The sequence below is a fragment of the Ochotona curzoniae genome, unplaced genomic scaffold (assembly GCF_017591425.1).
Source record: "Ochotona curzoniae isolate NIBS_2020 unplaced genomic scaffold, NIBS_Ocur_1.0 contig_3622, whole genome shotgun sequence".
Taxonomy (NCBI): Eukaryota; Metazoa; Chordata; class Mammalia; order Lagomorpha; family Ochotonidae; genus Ochotona; species Ochotona curzoniae.
The window spans coordinates 19,677,927-19,689,097 of NW_024465926.1; the positions used below are offsets into that span (position 1 = coordinate 19,677,927).

Here is an 11,171-nt window from a genome sequence, read left to right on the forward strand (position 1 = left end):
GTCTATTGAAACAGAGAAGTATAGATTAAGTTCATACTGTTCAGCTCCTCCAAAGGGGTGGAGGCAGACATTGCCAGTCAGCTACCAGTAACGAGTGCTCATTTCTTTAACCAAAAGGAACAAAGTGCCCTGCAAAACCAGAGAATTGTTTTTCAGACCTCTGGTAGGGAGAGTAGCTGGCTAGCTATGGCACAGTGTTAGTTAATGCGATAGAAGCAACATCTTCAGGCGTCACACTCAGGAAGATGCTCCTCCTCATTTCTTTCTTCTTTATTTCCAGTGTGTTTTCACTGCCCAGAGTGAGGATGTAGTTCGAGGTGACAGTGCAGCCATATTGTAATAATTGTAGAGAGGAAAGTTACCTGCCAGATGGAGCAGCGAGGGGCATGACCTTGCGGAGCTACCCTCACAAGCATCCCTGCTTTTGGACTTCCTCTCAAGTGACAGGAGCAGAATTGACCTTTGGGCTAAGGTGTAGTAGTTGTAACACTCAGTTTTATCAATCCCTCAATGATAGGTCCAACCCATGACTATGCCATAGTTTGTATATCCATTCGGTTATCTGCTCCTTTATTGTCACAGCCAGTTAGACAGTGAACATTCTTGCGCAGTAAATTACTTTTGCATTTATCTGAGATTCTGCAAGTGGGGTTACAAGTTCACTGGGTCAGATTACCGTTGAACTCTGGAAAACATTTTAAACCTCTTTGAACAGAGGAGTTTTTTTCCACTCCTATAAGCAGTGCGTGAGTTCTTGCTTCTGTGCATCGGTGTCATCTTTGATAATGTTAAGACCTACCAGTGAAAGTCCTATAAGTCTGGCGGAGTGAAATCTCATTAATCTTCACTCAAAATGCACTCATTCCTGGTGAGGTGGTATGCTTTTTCTTTGAATTAGAGTTGTTTTTTGTTATTGCATTTTTTACTATTTTAAGTTAATTGATGGATTATAATTATATCAGTATACGAGGGAGCTTCAAAAAACGTATTGAAATGTGCATTATGAAAAAAATGCATAAAATTCTGGTTTTGCACCAAAGTGAACTTACCTTTTAATTTACTATTTCCACAGACTTTTTGGAAATACCTTAGTAGGAGTAGGTCCAGATATTGAAAAAGAAATTCAAATTGATAATGGCTGCTTTTTTTTTTTTTTAGGAAATGCCATAAGTGTTCATCTTCTTGAAAATTCTGAAATATGGTAAGATAAGAATTATCACTCCTGGTTTAGCTTTGCTAATTTATCTTTGCTATTAAGCCATAGGCATTATTATAAGATTTGTGTAGACAATGGGAAGTTATGCCTTGTCTGAAGTTCTATAAGTAGAAAGTAGTGAGGCAAAGATTTCACACGTGAGTCCACTGACTCCAAACCCTATACATTTAATTATGGAATACTCGTCAGATAGGATTTTTCTTTTTGGCATTGTCTGATTTTCAAATATGGAACTGAAAATTAGGCATTTAAGAAAGAGATCCTTGCCATGGGAAATATGAAATAAGTAGATATTCATAAAAAGGTTGAATACCACCAGAGAAATGTCCTATAATTGCTACTTGGACACAATTTTAATTTTAGTAGGTTAAGTGAATGCAAGTGATCCATCTTAGTTTTACAGAAGCAGGTGCTGCTTTTGCTCGTGAAAGTCTCCTTGCAGAATTAATTGAAATTGGCTTGGCTCTGAGTACCCTCCGTTGATTTGGGAACTGACTCAAGAGTCACGAACAAGGAATAATCCTAAACCTCTGAGTATCTAGTTTTCTAAGGGAAGGCATAGGGATTGATGGACTGTTTGATTTAGCATCTTCGTTAATGACCTGAAAGAGGGAGCAAATAGCTTCTTAATGAAATTCACAAATGGTAATATATGAGCATTGCAAACATGATAAAGATTGCTAAATTATCAAAGGAAACCTACACAACCTAAAATACAACATGGAAAATTTATCATTGAAAGCGAAATATGTGGTAAGTGGGACTGAGGAAAAGTTGATAAGAAAAAGTAATTTTTGTGATGTCATCTACTAAGAGACTTCCAAAACATTATTTAGAAAGAAACTAGGAACTCAAGTAAAAATCAACTCAAACTTAGCTTATAATGTGAAACACCAGCCAAAAAGGATTTTGCTAGCTTGTTGTTCTATTGTAGAGTTGATTTTGAAGTCAGATCTGAAATTGAAACCCAGGCCGTCCACTCAATCCAGTATTTTTCACCTCTGAAATGAGAATACCCTCCTTACAGTGGATGCTAAAAGCAACAGAAATGAAGTTTGGCATAACCAAAAGTCCAGAAAATCTTGGCTACATCTCCTCTTTAATAAAGCCTTACCTTGAAATTGGTTTCTGGATTCAAGATTGAGCAAGTCAACTCCAAAAAATGCAACAGTAAAATGAGAAAAGCTCCAAAAAGAGGTACAGAAAGAATTTAATCCAGTTCACTAATTCCAGAAATACAGCTGAAGCATGCAAGCCTAAAAGTGGAGAATGAATATTCAACATGAATAAGATGTAAGTAAGAGTAATGGGGTAAAATTAAGAAAAGAAAAGCCTAGGCTTTAGATCGGGAGAAATTTTTTCCCTGACACTTCAATTAGATACTAGCAGAACATTCGCACAAGGGGAATAGTAAGTGAATCATTTCTTAAAGTATTTCAAATTAACTGGGAAATGATTCCAAAAGTTTATCACTGGGAAGAAAAAAAGCCTACTTTTGGGCTCTAATGACTTTGTAATAATTCTCTCACCACCATGTTCAAAATTGTCCAAGAGATTCTAAAACCGTAATAGAATAATTGACCATTTTCCTCAAAGGCTCACTAAAAATCCATAAGTCATTGAATAAAATTTCACAGATTTAAATCTCCTTTCCCCTCATAAATTATTCCTAAGCAGTATACTATAATACATGATGGTATCTGATTTTTCACACAATTACATATGCCATTATCTGACGTGTAATTCATACAGATTTCAGGAAGTTCTGCAGAATGAATCTTTTCAGAAACTGTGGCTGCTAAACAAGTGTGATGTTCTCTTCACTGAAAAAAACTATGCCTGAGTCGAGGGTGAAAGGTTTCTGGTCAGGTACAGCTAGATGATGAGCACATTACCAGTCAGAGCCACAGGAAACCTCCAAGGGAGAAAGCAGACATCTGATTCCTGCACCACCAAAACACACATGCTGGTATTGTCCACAGTGTGTCTCTGAATGAAATTTTGGCAGTTTAATAATAACCAACAAAAACTATTTGCATTCTGTTAATAAAGACACTCGTTAAAGGGATAAATGCATACAGATATAGTGTCCAATGAACTATGAATAAATATGAAATGGTTAAAGGATGACTTGAAGATAAGACTAAGGATAGAGCTATTGAGTTAGAATAATCAAAGAATGTCATTTTAATAGATGACTTTTAGGAAAATCATATTCCAAGTAGAGGGAAAAAGCAAATCCAAAGGCTTTACTCTATTTCAGGAAGAGCAAGAAAGCCAAGATAGCTAGAATGGAGCAACCAGGAACTTGTAGGTATTTGTTTTTCTTTTAAGATGTATTCGCTTCTATTTAAAAGGCAGATTTACAAACAGGAGAGACAGAAAGATCTTTCATCTGTTGGTTTACTCCCCAAATGGCTGCAAAGGCCAGAGCTGAGCTCATCTGAAACCAGGAGCCAAAAGCTTCTCCCATTTCTCCCATGGGTACAAGTCCCAAGGACTTAGGCCATCCTTTGCTGCATTCCCAGGCTCTAAGCAGAGATCTGGATAGGAAGTAAAATAACCAGCACTTGAACCTGTGCCCACAGGGGATGCTGGCACTTAGAAGTAGAGGATTAGCTTATTAAGCCACCACTCCAGCCTGCTTGTGGGTATTTGTAGGTGGAGATAATGAATGTGGTGTGAGTAATAATCAGCAATGGAAAACCAATGACAAATACTAGGGGTTCCAGTGTTGTAGAACAACATGATAGGCTGCTGCTTGCCTTGCCAGTAGGCTCAGCCTCCGCCTGAGGCACCAGTATGCCTTAGATGCACCAGTTCCAGTCCCAGTGGTTCCACTTCTGATCCAGTTCCCTGCTGGTGGTCTGAAAAGGCAGTAGAGTATGGGTCAAATCTTTGGAACCCTGCACTCATATGGAAAACTCAGAAGCTCCTGGCTTCCAGCTTCAGGTTAGCTCAGCTCTAACCATGGCAGCCACTTGGGGAGTGCACCAGCAGATGGAAGATCTCTCTCTATCTCTCCTTCTCTCTCTGTAACTCTGCTCTCGAATAGAAAATCTTTTTTAAAAATTAATCCATAGAGTATTGTTGAGAAAGGATAAAAGATACATATGAAAGATAACAAAGATCTGTAAACTTTTTGATAGACCTAGAGGACATAAAATGATCTGTAGTGTTGAATGTCTCCTCTAAGCATTAAATACTGAGCACACAGCTGGTAATAAGAAGAAGAAAAAGATGACCTTAAGAGCTTCCTGTTTACTGGACAAATCATATCTGTGAATCAGTAATCCCAGCACAGCATTAGCTACTACATGGATAGGTAAATTTAGTTTAACTAGTTTTGCTGGCTATTTTACTAACAGTAATGATTATTGTTATTATTATTAAGCTTTACTCTATAGGCAGTTTGTTAAACTACTCACATCATACTATGTATGATCATGAAAATTAAATTCAGTCATCTACTATCGTTCTTACTTTAAAATTAAGCTAACACTTGGGAAACTCAAGTGATTAATTCAAAGTCTCCTGGTTAGTAAGAAGTAGAACCCAAATATTCTGGTTCTAGATAACAATAATGATAGAAGAAAGGAATATATATAAAGACAGAGGAAGAGTTATTGAAAGAGAAATAACTAAACAAATACCACAGGGGGTTCTTGGAAGTTCATGAACATATACACCCCTAACCAGGCAGCATCACTTGGATTAAGACCATAATGGTTTTCCTTGAAAACTGCATACATTTCCTACCTTGTAAAAACCTAAGGGAGTTTTCTTGATCTATTAATTTTTTTTAATCCAGTCTTACTTATTTGTTATCCTTAAACCTTATTTTGGATTGGACTCTGATTTAGAAGTCGACACTCTCAGGGAAGACAGCCTATGACTCTTGGCAATCTGTTCCTGTTGTTTTTCTTTGGCCTCCTTCATTCTCTTGGCCAAAAGTATTGCATATTCTGCAGCCTCTTATACTTAGTATGCTGTTTCTTCAGGGCAATACACAGGCTTTTGTGTTGGAGGACTTGTGGAGTAACCAAGACACTGAATCTTAGGTGCTTTGATCCCAGGTTTCCTACCTTCTTTGTTTGGGGGCTTTCTTACAGCATACTGTACATTATCTTCTTTAGAGAGATTTACAGATTCTGCTGGCTCTATTAGGACCCACATGATGAGGGACCATGGTATCAGCCAATCCAGGAATATCCTTCTCTCCTTTTTCTACAATAACCAAGTTGAAAACACTCAGGCTGGCATCAACAATGTAACCCCAAACTGGTTTGTGCTTTCTTTCTCCAGTGCTCCTTGATCTGTAACAGGAAAGGTTCAGCAGCAAGTGAACCCAGCCATAGGACAAGACACCTTGTTTCATGGGGAAGGCTTGTCATTTCCACCACTGATACAGATCAGAGTCATTCCACTCTTCACCCAGAGCATCAGCAGCGGCTTCTGGGGCCATATGCTTCTCATAGAAAGCTCAAAGTTGATGCTCATCATCACTTCAATGAGTTTTTGGCGGACAATGGCTGGGAAAGAGATATCCAGTTTCATCTTAAAGCAGCTCATCCCCCTGCAAGGCACCAAGGCATAGAGCTTGATCTGTTAATTTATTGTGTGCCTTATCCCTGTTTCTGTGACTCAATTTATTTTTAAATTATTTATTTGCAAAACAGAGAGAGGGGGGCCTTTCATCCACTGGTTCACTCCCCAAATGGCCACAACAGCCAAGTCTGGGTCAGGCCAAAACCAGGGGCCAGGAGCTCTACCTGAGTCTCCCACAGGGGTGGCAGGGACTCAAGCATTTATGCCAGCCTCCACTGCCTCCCCAGATACATTAGCAAAATGCTGGATTGCAATCAGTCTTGAATCTGAAATCTGATGTGGAATGCTGGCATTGCAAGTGGCAACTAAACCTGCTGTACCACAAGGCAGCCCTGTGACTCAACTTACTAATTGCATCAAATATTACATTAGCTGAGTGATACACTAATTAGCACCATTTTGTTTACCAGCTGATGACAGGGTAGAATGAAGTTTTCTTTCCTTGAGGCCCATTATTAAAATGATTATTCCCCAGGGGGTAATGTGGAAAGCAGGAATGAGATCCACAGCAGCATGTGTGGATACCTGTGGCCTTTAGCAAGGAGGATGGCCCTACCCCAAATTATTCCATCTGGCAGAATGTTACCTGCTGGAGTTCACACATGAACGGCAGTGATTTGCATGCAAATAGAGGCCTACATGCTTTCTTGGAGCTAAGAGCTGTATTTCAGCATTTCACTTTGGAATTAGCCAGTGGACAGGACAACACAGCTTTGTGGATATGCCAGCTAAAACCCTTCTAAATACCAAGCTCTATGTTTCACAGCAAGGCTGCTTATTGAACTGGTTCTTAGAAGCTTCAAAGATACCTCTGCTGAAATACTGCCAGCACCAAGCTCTGATTTTGACATTGATGTTGTCAGTTCATATTAAGCAGTGGTCTTAATGAATGCTGGCAGACTTCGTCTGAAGTATGATCACCCCTATTCTTGTGTCTAAGTAGCAAAGCTCTGGAAAGAAGCGAAACTCAGATCTGAGGAAGCACTTGCTGTCATCTTCCTTCACATCTCTTGCTCAGCTTCATCATTCCCTGTTTCCTAGAAGATAGAGGACAAGCTCCTTGGCTAGCCTTTAGGAAGCTCCACAATCTGGCCCAATTTACCTTTCTGCTCTCATACTGTCTCATTTGTATTCCAGAAAGCCTTAAGTAGAACCATATGCCCTTCCATAGGAGATGGGAGGAAGCTTTCCTTTCTACCTCCATGGCCACTGCCTGGGAAGGATCATTTTCACAATCTCATGGTAAAACCCCCTGTTTGTTCAAACAAAAAGCATGTCTTCATCTCCAGAACCTCATCTAACTCTTTGCTGTTAGTGCATAATAAAACAGTAAGACATACAAGCACACAGAATCTTGCCTGCTGAATCTTATCTATCCAGGTCTTAACACAACATTTGTCAAGCAGTCTACACTCCTCCTTCTTTTGTTGAATTTAACTGAAGGCTTCTCTGAAGGTCCATGGTATAGCAAGTATTTAGGAGTTTAAAACAAGCGACAACATCATGTTAGCAATTCGGAGATTAGTACTAAATGTTTTATAATGTTTATTTTTGCTCATGAAAAATGCACTGATCTTAGAAAAATGAAAGAAAAGCTTTATGAAGGATACAAAAAATTCTAACTAGAAAAACTGCTTTCAACATTATGTGCCAATGCATGTCTATGTCCATATCTACATCTATATAAATATGTATATACATATACATGTATAGCTTTTATAAATCAAAAGAGGAATTCAAAGGAGCTTTGATAGGGTTGTTTTTTTCTTTTTTTTTTCTTAAAGAAATTTATTTTGAATAGTAGAAATAAGTTATCCTTTGTAGACAAAGATGAGACAGTAGAGAAATAAGTATTCCCTCCTGATGAAATGAGATAGTAAGGCTTGCTGGAATCCGTTTAGCACAATCAGTTGTTCCATTATCTCCCAATTATGAAGTGGAGAAATGAGATATTTAATCAGAACATATTTTAGAAAGTTGTAACATATTTGCCTATTTCCCTAAGGCCTGTAATGAAGAGCTCTTAATATTTCATTTTCATCATTACCCAAAGAGAAAACTCATGATAAAAACTCTCCTTAGGGTCCTAGTCCCAGAACCAAGGAGAATGTGAGCATCCTGAGTCATTCCAGCCGTGACCCCACAGTCAGAAAAAGCAGAGGAGCACTCAGGATCAAAGCCCTGGGTTGGCTTTCTAGCCCATTTCCAGCCTCTGTCTTTGGAAACAGTTTCTGCCCCTAAACCATAGAAAGACATATGGCAGTTAGAATCTCTCCAATGGTTGGAAAGTTGTAGAAAATAACCACTCCTATCTGCAGAATAAAATGAACGCCAAATCCCTCCACAAGTCAAGACCAAGGACTACGAGCTCTCCAATATGTGTAGCTTTACAACCCTTGAGAGGAAAGTGGCCAGGAGGAAACAGGCATAGGATGCAAAGAGCAAAGAGGAGTTTTAGTAGAACATCTTTAAGATTTTTGTAAGCTAAAATATTATCTGATTCATACTGCCAAACAATAATATTCACTGGAGCTGAGATATAATCACTGAGCCAGAGAACATCAAATACCAAAATTCTCTTTCTGATTTGATTACTACTTTTGGCTGACAAAATCTCACATTTTTTAATTAGAAAGATTTTTTTTTGGTTTTTTGTTTTGTTTTTTTGCCTTGTTCTGTTTTGTTTTCATTTGAGTGGGACTGAGAAATCTCCCATCTATCCAGTTTACTTCTCAAATGCTTGCAACAGCTGAAACTGGACCAAGCCAAAATCAGAAGCACATGACATAGTCTGGGTCTCCCATATGGATGTTAGGGTCCCATAAATTTGAGCCATCACCCACTACCCTGCAGAGTATATGCAGGAACCTGGAATTATCTATAGGGCTATGATTCAAATCTAGTAAGTCAAATATGAAATGTAGGCATCGTGAGCAGTTCATCTCAACTTGTATGCCAAATAGCCATTCTTAAATCCTCATATTTTGTGAGAAGTTAGACTTATACTTAAATAAAGGTTATAATTGTGTTCTGTTCCTATTTGGAATGAAAACCACAAAGCTGAGAATTGTGAATAATTACCGATTACACCGATATACGATTTCTCTCTGAACCAAGTCATAGATTTGGCTCTTTTCTTACACATCCCACAAAACAGGTTCAGGTTAAGAACTAATAATGCACAAAATAGTAAAGAAGCCTTTGTTTATTTGATAAGGGACGAGTGGGTGCAACCCCCAGGGATGCCTGAGCCAAACCAGGCAATGCTGGCTGCCTCTCATATCCAGTGTGGTCTGTTTTGGCGTGTCTGATAAGAACAAGTGACAAAAAACAGATGGCATGATCACTGTGATGGAAAATGAGAAATGAAAAACAATCAGGTCCCAGCAGCCCCTGACACTATGGCCCTGGCTAGCCAAATTTCAGCCATTCCTGAGCATCAATGGGAAGACAGCTTCAATTCATGGGGTGCTTTCAACCTGCTCTTTCTTTTTATGCATGTGTCATATGAAAAGAGTGCTTGTATACAGAATGACTGATATATTTATCCACATTTAACTGTCATCCATAGGGAAGAATGAGTAAAATGGAAATATGGAAAGGAGAATTATTTGGAAAGGCAAGATGTATGGCAGAAGAAAGCAAAACCTTGTTCAGTTTGTTAAAAGTCAGTGTGTGTGTGTGAGTATGTGTGTGTGTTCATGCTCTAAATCATAGTGGCTACAAAGACACATTGAGTCTATTACTGAAAAGAGTCTAATGTGACATATGATGCATCTTTCTCAGAGCCCATGGATGGACTAAGGACCTTGAAAGCTGAACAGAGGGAAATGAAAATGAGTGCTCATTCTCACATGGGCCTCACAAATCTCTTTTTCCAGTCTCTTGCTCTAGCTGTCTCTCTCTCCCACCCTCCCCCCCTTTGCCTCCTTCCTTCTCTGCCTTATTCAGTGTGTTTTCAGAAAGGAGTTCTGATTCCATCCATCCTGCCGCTGCCCTGTGTGTCCTAACGGGAAAATCTCTAAATCTCCTTCTTTGCCCCTTAATTCCATACTGGCAAGATCCTGATTCAAAGAATCCCAAGTGGATAAGTATGAAGAAACAGAAGAAATTAAATCATTTTTAAAACATTTATTCATTTACAAGACATTGTAAGAGAGATGCAAATGCCAGACTCTTTTCTTTCCAAATGCCCACAGCAGCCAGGGCCAGGCCAGAATAAAACTTTTCCTTCCAGGTCTTCCACGTATGTAGTAAAATCCAAAGCACTTGAACCATCACTGCTGCCTCCCTGTGTTGTTTACAGTACGCTGGCTGGGAAGCATGGGGCCTGGAGACCAGAACCATTCACTGCAATATGGCACACGTGTGTCCCAAACAGCACCACAATTCTCATTCCCCAATGCTCTTTTAAATACTGAATGCCTCTTATAAAGTAATGCTCATTTGAAAAATGTCTAGAGATCAGATGATTCTATCATACCAATATTAATTCTCTCATTTTAACCATTGCAATATATTTACATGAAAGGAAGTCTTGATTTTTCAAAACCAAAGTATTTAGGGTTAAAGAGACACCATACCTGTAATTATTTTCAGTGTTCCCAAAGAAAAAACACATAAGGATACTTCATAAAGGTTATGGAAAGATGGAATAAAGAAAAAAAAGTCATAATTTGAGATCTAGGCATACTTTTTTCATGATATCTATTTCCCATGAACTTTGTGACGTACTGCTATATAGATAGAATAATAATTTAACATTTGGAATATCTAAGTGCATATCTGGAATTCTTTGTGCTTTTCTTCTAACTTTCCTATCATTTTTTTAGTTAAAAGGGGGCTATTTTTCTTACAAAGAAACAACTTTTGGAAATATTTTTATTAGAAAAGCAAAGTGAGAGAACTGGATCAAAAGCACAGCAGCCAGGGCATGAGCTAATGTCCGTATACAGGATGTCGGTGTTGCAAGCAGCAGCTTAACACATGGTACCACAATACCAACCCTGAAACTTAGAATTCTTTATTTTTATCACAGTGAAGATTCCACTGGTGAGAATAACTGAGATGTAAAGAATTGTTCCCTGACACAACTAAAACCAAACATACCTTTAAGTAAACCACACAACCAATGCTACATTCTAAAAATTTAGTCCAAATTTTTAGTACCATTTTGATGTGAAGTTCTTCTCTTCTAGTCATCCCCTCAGATTCCCTGGTGCTCACAAGGAGATTCAGAGGCAAGTAGTAAGACAAGAACTTAGAGGAGAGGCACCCTTCACCCAGTATCATCTTCTATAAAGAAGAAAATTGGCCAAACAAAGGAGATACGGAAGAGCCTTTTGGA

The 11,171-nt window shown here is 38.7% G+C and overlaps 1 pseudogene; it reads right to left on the minus strand.

Annotated features, from left to right (window-relative positions):
• Positions 1 to 5,053: 5,053 nt before the first annotated feature.
• Positions 5,054 to 5,773, minus strand: LOC121157735 (annotated as a pseudogene).
• Between the last annotated feature and the right edge of the window lie 5,398 nt (positions 5,774 to 11,171).